The sequence below is a fragment of the Gorilla gorilla genome, chromosome 3 (genome assembly GCF_029281585.2).
Source record: "Gorilla gorilla gorilla isolate KB3781 chromosome 3, NHGRI_mGorGor1-v2.1_pri, whole genome shotgun sequence".
In the NCBI taxonomy this organism is placed as follows: Eukaryota; Metazoa; Chordata; class Mammalia; order Primates; family Hominidae; genus Gorilla; species Gorilla gorilla.
In genome coordinates this window covers 190,087,905-190,101,719 of record NC_073227.2, presented here as the reverse complement: position 1 = coordinate 190,101,719, position 13,815 = coordinate 190,087,905, and the positions used below count along the sequence as shown (strand labels likewise).

The 13,815-nt window shown below is 37.0% G+C and overlaps 1 protein-coding gene across 1 annotated transcript in view; it reads left to right on the top strand.

The window, feature by feature from the left end:
- Positions 1-13,815, top strand: part of SH3RF1 (SH3 domain containing ring finger 1) — a 176,507-nt gene that overhangs the window by 119,940 nt on the left and 42,752 nt on the right. The gene's annotated exons all lie outside the window — the stretch shown is intronic.

Here is a 13,815-nt window from a genome sequence, read left to right as displayed (position 1 = left end):
TGTAGATTTTGCCAACTTCTACATTTTTCAGCTAATTCTCCCATCATTCACTGCCTATGTGTATATCTTATCATTGGTTTATCTTGGTGTTACGTCAGGATGTTACATTCTTCAGACCAGCTGGTCTATGTGACCTTAATGCAAGCTTTTTTCCTGTTTTTTTAAGAACTAGGCTATTTGATTGTACCTAGTTTAGAATTTTCCCAAATTAATGGTAGCAATACTCTATGGCTTAGATCTTGTAATCTCTACTGGTTATTTATTTCTTAAATACAGTTGTCCCTCAGTATCTACAGGGCGTTGGTTTCAGGATTCCTCACAGTTTCCAAATCTGCGGATGCTCAAGTCCCTGACATAAAATGGCGTACTGCAGTCAGTCCTCCATTCGTTGGACATGGGGCCCTAAGATGCATGTAGAGGGCCAGCTTTGTAGAGAACACCCCCCTGGGGGTAGCGTAGGTCAAAGGATATAAAATTTTAGTTATGTAGGAGGAGTAAGTTCAAGAGTTCTATAGGGTGACTATAGTTAATAACAGTATATTATTGTATTCTTGAAAAATGCTGAGAGTGAATTTTTAAGTGTTCTCACCACAAAAAATGATACCTATGTGAGGTAATACATACGTTAATTAGCTCAATTTAGCCATTCCACAATGTATACATATTTTAAAACATCATCTTATACATGATAAAGATATACAATTTTATTTGTCAATTTAAAAAATAAAATGTTAAGAAGAAAAGACTCACTGATTCTTTCTGAGATGAATTTTCACCTATTCGCAATTTCTCCTTTGACTTACTTTGAGCTGAGGTAGGACAGACTTATTGTCAAGGATCCTCACTTTTAAAATAAGTTTATTGACGTAAGTTACATACAATAAACTACACATATTTAAAGTGTACAATTTGGAGTAATTAGTTGTATTCAACTTCTAGAATTAACCATAGACAAATCATGGGAGACATTTCTCTGGCTATGAATAGAGTGTGTTATCAGCCTTAACAATGGGAAATCAAAGGGCTCAGGGAGCACAAGTGGCCTTAAAGGTGGGGGTGCTAGCTTCCTCTTCTAGGGAATGAGAGAATTGGAAGGTAATGTCTGTGTTCCAAAGAATAAGAAGTAGAAGTGTAGGTACATAGTTTGAAGTTGCCAAGGTGACCCCTGGAGGAGCTAAGAATAACAATGCTAACTTTATTTTTTAACTAAAAGTCTTCCCTCTTGAGAATAATGATAGCAGAAGGGCACAATAATAGCCTTTGATCTAATAATCAAAGAGTTGATTGAACTATATAAAAAGATAGCATCATTTATACTTTTGGATATATTTTTTTCCTTTAGATGTATTATTTTCCTTTAAAAATTAAAAAGTTAAATCAATGTTTATAAAAGAAATTTAGGGAGATTGTGGGTAAGTTGGGAAGAGGGAATTACTGTGTTGCTTAGCATCCAAATTTCCCTTTCAAACCTGAAGTAAATAAATTTTTGTAAGTGAAATTTAAAGACATTATTGAGAAGTCAGTAAGGGAGAATTACTCGTTGCTTAGCACCATACTTTCATCTGTAATTCTGACTGAATACATTGGATCTGCCTTTGAGCAGCTTTTTTTTTTTTAAGCACTGTAGACTATGTCCCATGGTGTAGGTTTTCATATCTTCTGAATGCTATCCACTTGATACAAGTAATTATTGCTTTTCCTTCTGCCAGAACAATAGAAGGAATAAGGAAAAATGAGCACTGGCTCCTGAAGTTCTAAAGGCAAAAGCAGGTCTCCTCTGAGCTCCAGGAACAGCTGTTTAATAAATATGGCTAAAGACTCAATCTAAAAAGGAGTTGTTTAGGTAAGGATTTAGGGTAGTTTATGCTCCATCTATTATTCAGAGGCTTCTTTCTAATTTAAGAGTTTCTTTTTGCTTTCCATCAGGAAAACGTTGAGAGAGCTGAGATTGTAAAGATCGGTTAATGTTTATGGAGTTCCCACTTCACTAATGGACAGTTTCCAGTACTCTAGGTAGTTTCATAGAACATAAAAACGCAGATTTCCTGCATAGCCTTAATCAGAGGCCTAGGCTAATCACCAAATGGTATCTAAGGTCCACAATGACTCCCTAAAGAATCGCCAAGTTCTTTAACCTGGCCATATCTTGCTACATGTACCCAGGGCCCTAGCTAAGTTTACTGATAATTCCTGGAAAACATACCCTGGAATTGCTCTCTTTACAGCTTATCAGGGATATTTCTTTGTCTGTATAGAAAGCTCACCTTCAAGGTCCAAATAAATACTGTCATTCCTCATGAAGCCTTTCTTCCCTAATTTTCGTATGCAACAAAACAAATTCTATGAAACAGAACCAAAAAAAAACCCCTCTCCTTGCTTTAAACTTCTACAGTACCCCGTTTGTACCATTCTTACTTGCCTGGAACATGCTAAGTGTATAATTAGGTTTGTTGATGATTTATTATTTTCCTGTGTTTCTTAGAGCCATATCTTATGTAAAGGATATTTTTAATGATTTTATTTCTACAATATAATCATGTTCCAGAACGTTTGGAAAGGAAATGAATAATCCTAAGTCTCATCGTGTATAATTTTGGTAAATATCCTTCCATTCTTTTTCCTTATGCTTTAATGATATTACACACATGATTTTTGCCTCTCTCCATATAATTGTAGTACTACTAAACATCAGTTTTTATGACTGTCTAATAAACACTCTAGTAGCTAACCTATAATTTAATTATTTTTACCATTTTGTAGACAAATGTCTTGCTCAGGGGGACACAGAGCCAGGAATCGAGAAAGGAATCGTGGCCTCCACTCTGCAGTTCATCGCTTCCCTAGACTTCTGCCCTGCCCTAGTCTCAGAGCACATTCAATAGCTAGCATTCCTAATGGTTGGGCAGAATCACTATTATTATCCAACTTTGCTTAAAAAGTGTATAGGGCATTTTAATGTTTCATAACAAATTATGAAACATTTCATTTTCTCACACCTAAAAGGTTAATTTTCAGAAATGAGTCACTACTCAACAATTTTAAATATCTGAGGTTGCCTTTTTTATGAGAAAAATCACAAACTAATTAAAACCATGATATTTTAATGTCTTTTCAACTTTTTATTTTTATTATTTAAATATTTTATTATTGCTATATACACACTAAATTTTTCCAGTAACTAAAGCTTTAATAAGCAGAATAGATTCATTTTAATTAATCAAATGTTAAGTCATGTCTTATATCGTGTAAAAAAGACTGAATGAATATTCTATACTGGTCCAGCATGTGTGTGCATGTGTGGCATATAAATGACTTGAACAGGAGCATCTTTATTACATCAATGGGGAACAGGCTTCTCTAGAATGAAATGGAATGTTTTAGGAAAGTATTTTTCCTAAGTGTTACAAAACAACATTGCTTTTTAAAATAAAGTTTAGTGATAATGTACCTATTAGGCTTCACATATTTGTGGGGCGAAAATTCCTCTATATGTTGAGAGGAAGGAAGATCTCAAACAAACGTGCAAAGTCCTGATGGTCAATATCCTTGGTACAGTATTCTCTTTCTGTGCCAGATTCTTTCTTGGCGATCACCATTCCCCCACCCTGCCCCCATGCACATCCACACGTGCTTTAAGTATCCAGGGTAGGGGAAATACTTGTTCACTGATTTATTAGCTGATTACACATCACTGTGGAATTTCTGTCAGTGTGTCATTTCACATTGACAAATTTTCACTTAGAATTAATGACAATTCCATGTTCATAACCTCCTGAGATACATGTATATTTCTTTTATAGTATCCCTACATCTGGTAATCAGGTTGTAGAAAATAAAATTTGTCATTGGAATGATACTTTTGGCTAACAGACATTTCTGATTTATGGTGTGCATTCAGTGAACAAATATGTAATAGAAACATATATAGTCAGATCCAGTAAACACAGTGAAGTGAACTGAGGCCAATTTAAAAATTATCCATTGGTCTCTCTCCCCAGCACCATGAATAGACTGTACATCTGTTGCTCCAAAAGTAATAGGTATTTGTACCTCTTTATACTTAATTTTCAGGGTTGAACTTTTAAATTTGTATGCACATTCACTGTTCACAGTTGGGAAGGGTTTTTCTTCCTTTGCGGTTGCTGTCTTCTCTGCCCAGGCCTTTCATCCTCCAGGAACTTGGTCACATCTATTATATCTTTACTGTTTTGCATGTCAGTTATTCCCTTTCCCCTGGCTATCCTTTAATATAGGAAAATGATCAGCTTTTTACTCTCCCCAAAAGCCTATTCCTTGACTACACTCCCCTCAAATTATGATTCTACCTTTTTTCTTACTTCTGCTAAACTTCTCAAGAGAATTGCTTACCCCTGCTCTCTGCCTCTGCTTTCTTACTCCCTGCAGTTAGTGTTAGCCTCTGGTCACTCCAGTCTCTGAAATTTTCCTCCTGTTTGCTACGAACTGACTTTTCTTAGCTCTTGTTTTTGTCATTTTGTCCTCTCAATAACATCTACCACTATTCTTTTTTAAAAATATATTTTTTAGGCCGGGTGGTGGCTCACACCTGTAATCCCAGCACTTTGGGAGGCTGAGGCAGGTGGATCACAAGTTCAGGAGTTCGAGACCAGCCTGCCCAACATGGTGAAACCCTGTCTCTACTAAAAATACAAAAATAAGCTGGGCGTGGTGGCATGCGCCTGTAATACCAGCTACTCAGGAGGCTGAGGCAGGAGAATTGCTTGAACCCAGGAGGCAGAGGTTGCAGCAAGCCGAGATAGCGCCACTGCACTGCAGCCTGGGCTACAGAGCGAGACTTGGTCTCAAAAAAAAAAAAAATATATATATATATATATATATAAAACATATATAGAATTTATAATATTTTATATAGAATATATAATATTTTATATAGAATGTATAGAATATATAATTTATATAGAATAATATATAGAATATATAATATTTTACATAGAATATATAATATTTTATATATTTTATATAGTTTTTAGGCCAGGCGGTGGCTCACACCTGTAATCCCAGCACTTTGGGAGGCTGAGGCAAGTGGATCACGAGGTCAGGAGTTCGAGACCAGCCTGACCAACATTATTATATATGTATATATAATTATTATATATAATATATATAATATGACCATTATTATATATAATATATAATATGACCATTATTATATATAATATATAATATATATATTTTTTTACAGATTCGGGGGTACATGTGCTGGTTTATTACATTGGTATTACATGCATATTGGTGAGGTTTGGGCTTTTAATGTACCTATCACTCACATGGTGAACATCGTACCCAATAGGTAAATTTTCAACCTTCACCTGCCTCTCATCTTCCCACTTTTGCATCCTCAGTGTCTGTTATTTCCATCTTTATGTCCACTTATAAGTGGGAAAATGGAGTATTTGATTTTCTGTTTCTGAGTGATTTCACTTAGGATAATGACCTCCAGCTCCATCCATGTTGCTGCAGAAGACATTATTTCTTTCTTTTTTATGGCTGCATAATATCCTTTGGTGCATATATATCACATTTTCTTTATCCAGTAGACCATTGATGGACACTCAGGTTGATTTCGTGACTTTGCTATTGTGAATAGTGCTGCAATAAACGTACAAGTACAGGTTTCTTTTTAGTAAAATGATTTCTTTTCCTTTGGGTATATACCCAGTAGTGGAATTGCTGGGTTAAGTACACTATTCTTAATCTCTCTGAAACTCTTTGCCTTTTTCATTTCTGGGTTGTTGGATGGTTGGCCTGGGAAACTTTGCAAGGTCTTCTTGTAGATTCTGAGATTCTGAGGGCCTTTTGCTTTTCCTCTTACCCCTACTATTTTCTTCTCTATTATTTCTTCCCTAAATCAGAGATCACCAACTAGTATGATCCCCATGACTTTTATGCTTGACTTAGAGTGGTTTTTAAAAATTAGTTGTTAAGATGTAAACTCAGGAGGTTTTACATAAGCTTTCCTTAAAAAAAAAAATCAGTTGACCTTGCCAAGCAGTTGCCCATTGAAAGAAAGCAGACACTCCCCAGTTGACCATAGTTCACTATAGTGTGCCTGCCATTCTCTGTTGGTCTCTATCTGGCCTTCCTCATTCATTGACCTCAACTGCCCAAGCTATGCAGACACGTGAATTTGTGCCTCCTATCCTTAATCCATCGTGCTGTTTCTTAGGTTTTCTTTTATCATGAGTCAGAAAAGATGTGTCTCTGTTTCCCTATTTCCCTCATTTAGTACTGTGCCTGGCTTTTAACAGTCACTCAAAAAACATTTGGGTGAGTAAAAGGCTCCATTAGGTTTGATTCTGGTCACTGAATACCTGAGGACCCTATTCCCAACACAGAGGTCTTTGCCTATTGAATATTTTGAATGGGATATTTTTGTTTGGGTTGAGAATAGGTATTGTACTTTACCTAGGCATAAAATTTTACAGATCATTAAGTCTTGCTTCATGTTACAAATGAGAAATGGGAGGCATACCCAAGGTCAAATGACTTGCCCAAGTCAACAAAGCAAGTTAATGGCAAGCTGGGACTCTGAGTAGTAAGAATAACTCATGTTCATATAGCACTTTACATGTTACAGAGCACTTTAACCCATGCCCATTTCTACCTGGGGTGTGTAAAATTGATGTTACCTTCTCATTTTGTACAGCTAGGGAAACCAAAACCATGGAATTTATATGGTCCACCCAAGGTTACTGAACCAGTGAGGACAAAGACCCAACTCTAACCTAAACCTTTCGGTGTGAAGTTCAGGGCTTTTCCTGTGATTTTCTCTGACAGTCCCTTTTTCAGCTACCTCAGCTAAAATTCTTTTTAGGCTTTTAATGACATGTACCCTCTTTTTATACCTTACATTTCAAAGTCTGAAACCTGAACAAGAAAATTCTAGTTTATTTTGTTTTTAACAGCTAGGGCCAACAGAAGTGAAGATAATGAAAATAAGTGAAGAGCTATGTAACTGATGTTTCACCTTCCTAACCTAGTGCAGCCAGGTAGTTAACTTTGAAAATCCTTTTCCCTTGGCAGGATGTAGTGAGGCTTGTATTAGGAGTCCGTGTTCCTCCCTGTCCTACTGCTTAAATGAGTAACCCTTGTAGTTGCTGCCAGTGCACTGCTTCAGGACCCAGGAGGCTTCAGAAATGTGGGCCATAGGGGGTCAGGGGAGTCATTTCAGTCTTCTTTTCTCTGTTCAGCAAATTCTTTGTGCTTAATGAGCCTCGGGAGCACAGCCACCCTGTGTTGCAGCTTCTTTCCCTACAGGAGCTGTGGAGAGTCTAGAGCTGTGCCATCCAATGCGCATGTCGCTGTTGAGCAACTTGCAGCGAGACTTGTCCAAACTGAGTGGGATGGAAGCACTCCGTTCGCACCGGGTTTCAAAGACATAGTACAAAAAAAGAATGTACCCATCTCAGTACTTTTTTACATGGATTACATGTTGAAGTGATCATAGTGTAGATACATTGGGCTAAATAAAATGTGTTATTAAAATGAGTTTTACCTATTTCTTTCTGTCTTTTAAAATGTGGCTACCAAAAAATCTAAATTCCAAGTGTGGCTCATATTATATTTCAGTTGCATAGTGTTGGGCTAGAGGCAGCACTTCCTTCCCTTGATAGTTCTAAGAGACAAACATTTTTATTCATTCAACAAATATTTACAGAGACCTTAATGGAGCTGTTACCTGAGGGAGGCTTTCATATCAATTTTAAAAGACTCTTGAGTAATCCCTTCAGTCTCTTAGTTATTCCTCTTCTGTGGGTAAGTCTTGTATTATAAATGAAGGCTGAGCTTGCTTTTATATTTAGGTCATCCAAAAACAAAAACCTTATTACCTAAATTGTAGGGAAGAACAGGAGACAAATGGGAATACCAGTTTCTCATTGCCATTATGGACCATTTTGCAAAGGACTATAATGTGAGGCAAAATATTTTCATGTCTGCTGAGAGGATGTAAATGGGCATGAATTTCCATCCCATAGCATTTCATTCATTCCCTGATATTCTTCAAAGTGACTGACTTATCTGGGGAAGGAACATTGGACTTAGTGATGCAGTAGAATGTTGAAGTGCTACATTTAAAACATGGCATTTCAAACCAGTGAGGAAAGGATGGACTGTTATTTAAATGATGATAGGACAACTGCTGAGTCATGTGGAAAAACAAAGTGCTAAATGCTTTCCCGACCTTATTCTTTATGCAAAACCAGATGGGCATATGGTTCACAGACGGAGATGTAAAAAGAAAGAATGAAAAGAAGGAAACATTTTAAAAAGTAGGAAAAAATGTAGGTTTCTTATTTAAAACAATTGTGGAATGAAAAGGTTTTTAAAGCATGATGTTAAATCAAGATGCAATAGTGGAAAAAAACTGATAAATAACAAATTAGAACATTATTTTTAATTTAATAGACATAAATATATACACACATATATACATATAAGTTAAAGAGCACTTTACATAATATAAAAAGAGTATTTATGGCCAGGCGCAATCGCTCACGCCTGTAATGCCAGCACTGTGGGAGGCCGAGGCAGGCAGATCATCTGAGGTCAGGAGTTTGAGACCAGCCTGACCAGTATGGTGAAACCCCATCTCTACTTAAAAAATTGCAAATTTAGGCCAGGTGCAGGGGCTCACACCTGTAATCCCAGCACTTTGGGAGGCCGAGGCAGGTGGATCACGAGCTCAGGAGAGTGAGATCATCCTGGCTAACACGGTGAAACCCTGTCTATACTAAAAAAATACAAAAACAAAATTAGCCAGGTGTAGTGGCAGGCACCTGTAGTCCCAGCTATTCAGGAGGCTGAGGCCGGAGAATGGCATGAACCTGGGAGGCAGAACTTGCAGTGAGCCGACATCACGCCACTGCACTCCAGCCTGGGCAACAGAGCGAGACTCCATCTCAAAAAAAAAAAAAAGCAAAAATTAGCCGGGCCGTGGTGGCACTTGCCTATAATCTCTGCTACTCAGGAGGCTGAGGCAGGAGAATCGCTTGAATCCGGGAGGCAGAGGTTGCACTGAGCTGAGATTGTGCCACTGCACTCCAGCCTTAATGACAGAGGGAGACCCTGTCTCCAAAAAAAAAAAAGTATTTATATCAGTCTATAAGAAAAATACTAACAATCCAATAGAAATATGGATAGAGTATGGAAATAAGCAAATCCTAAAAAAAGAAAATAGATGCTTAATCTCATTAATAAATAGAAATACAAGTTAAAACAATATAATACACCTTGTTACTTCAAAAAACGATTTTTAAACTTACACTTTGATCTAGCAAATTCTACTTTTAGGAGTTTACCCTATGGATATGCTTGTACGAGCCTGCCAAGACATAGTAAATGGCAACGTCTCTATAAAATGGAATACCATGCTATCAGCCTGTCCCTATTGATATGCAAAGATGTTCATGAAATATTGTTTCATGAGAGAATAGAATGGATTGCTTGGTTTTATTTGTGTTAAAAATCAATAAAGTAGATACATGTGTAACAACATCTACATAGAAAATGAAGGATATGTTTTAAATTGTTAAATGGAAATCCATCTGGGAAGTGGGTTGGTAAGAGACAGATGTGGGGAACTGGCTGAGGCCTTTTACTTTTTACTTCATAATGTTCTATACCAGGGGTGTCCAATCTTTTGGCTTCCCTGGATCACATTGGAAGAAGAATTGTCCTGGGCCACACATAAAATACACTAACACTATCGATAGCTGATGAGCTTAAAAAAAAAAGAAAGAAAAGAAAAAACAAAACCTCAAAAAAAATCTCATAATGTTTTAAGAAAGTTTACAAATTTGTGTTGGGCTACATGTAGAGGACCGTGGGTTGGACAAGCTTGCTCTAGTGGGTCGTGAATTAAAATAATTACTTCTCAGATCTACTGTTTGTATCCTGTAGTGCTCAGAAGCTACAGACTGATTCATCTGTAAAGCTTCCTATAAAATAGTAACTATTCAACTTAGTTCTCATTAAAAAATTTTTTCTCTTTAAAATATTGTAAGTCCCGCCTTTTAAAAAAGGCTATATTCTCTCTAGGAAAGAGGGCAACCATACACAAAAAAAAGTTTATTTTAATATTTCTTAAGCTGCCTTGTTGTTTTTATTGATATTATTTTTGTCAGTATTTCATCTCATATTTATTTATACTTCTGATAACTCTCAAAAACACATTCTTTCTACATTTTAGACTTTTCTCCAAAAAGGGGCATAAGAATTTTAAGAGTAATAAATAGAGTCCCTGCTTTTATCTCCAGTATACTGAATTTTACCTTATATCCAACCTAAGTCTTATCAAAGCTCCTTACCAAATGCTTGGAAGAAGGTTTTTTAGGATACAAATTTATTTTGCAGGTGATGAGTGTACTCCTAACATTAAAGGTCATAGTTAGATAAATGTCACAGAAAGCTCACACTACTGAGCTCAAACATTCATACATGAATTTTATCAAAATTCTACTAAAAGCTATCAGATTCTTGGTTTCCTATTGTTACCAAAGGTTGCTATACTTACAGCAAAAGCTGCTTTATGTTTCTGCCTGATTTACTTAATGCCTCTACCAAATAGTCTTAACTTTATGATTTTCTCTGGAACTGATACAGGAAGCAAGGAGCAGTGTTTTTTAATACTAATATGTGCTGCTTCAGAAGAAATCTCAAGTAATTTTAAAGTATGACAGCATCTTGCTAACAAATATTACTGTCCATGCATAAAAATCAAATGCAGAAAAAATATGCTAGGCTATTTAGAGGAATAGAAATCAAATAGAAAAATGAAACTTGTTCATTTAAAGTGAGATTATGCATTATACATGTGGAGAGCTAAAAGAGACCTAAAAATCATTGGCTCCAACTTACTTTATAGATTAGGAAGCTGTGAACAATAGAGGTAAGATGGCTCCCTTAAGGCCCCAAAGTTAGGTAATGGCTGTGCTAGGACTAGAACTGTGGTCTTCTACTTGCCAGTTGGCTTGTTACACCACTCCAGGATGTGTCTACCTGCATACACATGATTCTGCATAAATTTTTCCAAGCATCCAACCCTTTGGTCCAGCAGTTCTACTCCTGGACATGTACCCAATATCCAGATGGGAGCTTATGTCCACCAAAAGACACATAACTAGATAATTCACAGCAGCATTGTTCTTAATAGCCACTGTCTATTGGAAGGAAGGAAGACAGGAAAGGAGGAAAGAAAACCCACATGTTAATCAGCAGTAGAATGGATAGATAAATTATAGTGTATTTACACAATAGAATATTACACAGCAATTTAAAAGAAAGAACTACTGACTCATGGAGCAATATGGATAAATCTCAAAAAGCATATTGTTGAGCAAAAGTAGCTAGACATAAGAAATTATGGAAAGTACTGTGTTATTTTTATGCCTGTTTGTAAGCTCCTTAAGGGCAGAGATCATTTCTCTGCATTTGTAGATCTTTAACACCAAGCACATTATTCAGCACATAATTGGTGCTCAGAGTCCAGGCATAGTGGCTCACGCCTGTAATCCCAGCACTTTGAGAGGCTGAGACAGGAGGATCGCTTGAGCTCAGAAGTTCGACACCAGCTAGATATCGTAATGAGACCTCATTGCTACTAAAATTAGCTGGGTGTGGTGTTGCATACCTATAGTCCCAACTACTCAGGAGGTTGAGGCAAGAGGATTGCTTGAGCCCAGGAGTTCGAGGCTGCACTGAGCAATGAATGTGCCACTGCACTTCAGCCAGGGCAACAGAGTGAGACCTTTCCCCCCAGCCCCCCCAAAAATAGATGCTCAATGTGTATTTATTTTAATGGAGAATATATGATATGAAGAAAGACACAAAGGAAGCACCCAGTATTGTTCTGTTGAGAAAGCAGCAGGAAATATTGGGAACAATATTTTAATCCTCAGATGTTTATACCAGAGCACAGCATATGGAAACCTGAAATACTAACACAATGTTGAATATATAAATGACACTTGGCCAGCCAGGTATGACCACGGAGACTATAGTAATTTTTCAGAACCTTTCAAAACAGGCACCAGTAATGGAGCCTATTGTTTGACCCCAGAATTAATCTAAACATGATATCAACTAGATTTGATAGTTTCCTCTATTCATATTTTTTGCCTCAATGAGAAGAAAGTCTTCTCAACTCCCTCCTCTACTTCTTACTCACTGGGACAGGAGTGCTGAGTTGATCAGTCAGTTTCCAGCACACTGATTAGGTTTGCACTTTGAAAGATTTGTTTCTAGGTGTCTAAATAAGCTTATGGTGGAAGAAGACATTCTCTGGCTCCTTTTTCTCCAGCATTGCCAGGTGCGCTGGCCCTTCATTTCATGAGAGATGTTGTGTTTGGGATGGAGAAGATGAAGTAGCTTTTCAATCTGCTTTGTTTCCAGGCTCCTTACACCCAGCCTGTGCAGGAAAGAGGACCCTACCCCTCCATGGTTCACTGCAGTTTATTAGAGCTCTACGGTGAGGTTCAGGCCACCCCCACTATAATATAAAGCATTACTTTGCTTCATTTGGGCTTTTTATTCTCAAGGTGGGAGAGCTAGACCAAGAAAGGATTTGTAAATTCTGGATCTCCTGGCCAATTGCCATGAAAATGCTTTTAATAAGGCCACCCTTTACTAGCACCTCATTTTCATCCCTAAACACATACCAGAAGAAGTCTTTATGATCTTTCTCCCGCTATTGGTACTTCAGGCATTGACAGGTGTTATTCTGGCGTTACTGCCTATTATTTCTGAATGATTCTCATGTGGAGAAACTTCTTAAAGTCTGAAGAAGAGATATGGTCATGTTTGATAAAGATTTATCTTACTAATTATAGATGAGACAAGCCACCTGAATTTGAGTCCCCAAGGAGCCTTAGGAACAAATTGTCAGTCAATTTGCAATCATCTGTAGAAGCAGTGACTGCTGAGCTCCAGTTAACATGGCTTTGTGAGGAAGCAGTTGTTCCAAAGCAAGTTCATTTCATAAAATATTGACTGAGAGGGTTTCCATTCTTCTAGTAGAGTGATCTTATCAACAGGATGAGAAGACATAGCCTGAACAATTTAAGTGGGAAAAATAGTACATGATATTATTTTATATAAAGACATTTGTGAAGTGCCCAATGTGTAATGCCGAGATGGAAAAATCACTGTTTTCCTTAATATTATATTTAAGTTACCTTTTAAAAGTTTATTATTTTGCATCTCAATTTTTTTTGAGAGGTTGAGCTATGTTTCCATTACTGTAATATCTGGGTAAGTTATATGCAGCTTATTGTCACTGAAGCTTTCCGGAAATGTTTTATTTTACCCTAGGGAAAACAAAAGGCTTGTGTTCTTTCCTTTCTTGCTGATAATATCAGTGGAGTGCACAGATTTTGACCCCTGGTACTCTTAATTTACACTGGGGCTTTTCAGATAGATGAAGTTAACTTGCCAATAGGACTTGAATTTCATGTCTTACCCTGTTATGATTTAAAGTATGTGCACATAGGATGATAGCTGATACAATGATGTGACAAAAAACATATTAAGAGTTTCTGCCAGCTTTTTGTGAGGTTCTCCCAGAATACAGAAAGAAAGGCAGGAGGTAAATATACATGGAAGCACATGAGTTCATTTTGAATGGTTTTATTCTTTGTCTTCTTGCTCATTTTTACCAAACCCAGAAGTTGCCCCTTCATTGTTCAGTTGTGCTTTGAGCAAATACCCAACCATTATTGTGCCACAGGGTGTCACGAAAAGGGTGACAAATACACCATTTTGATTGCTCTTCTCGAAATT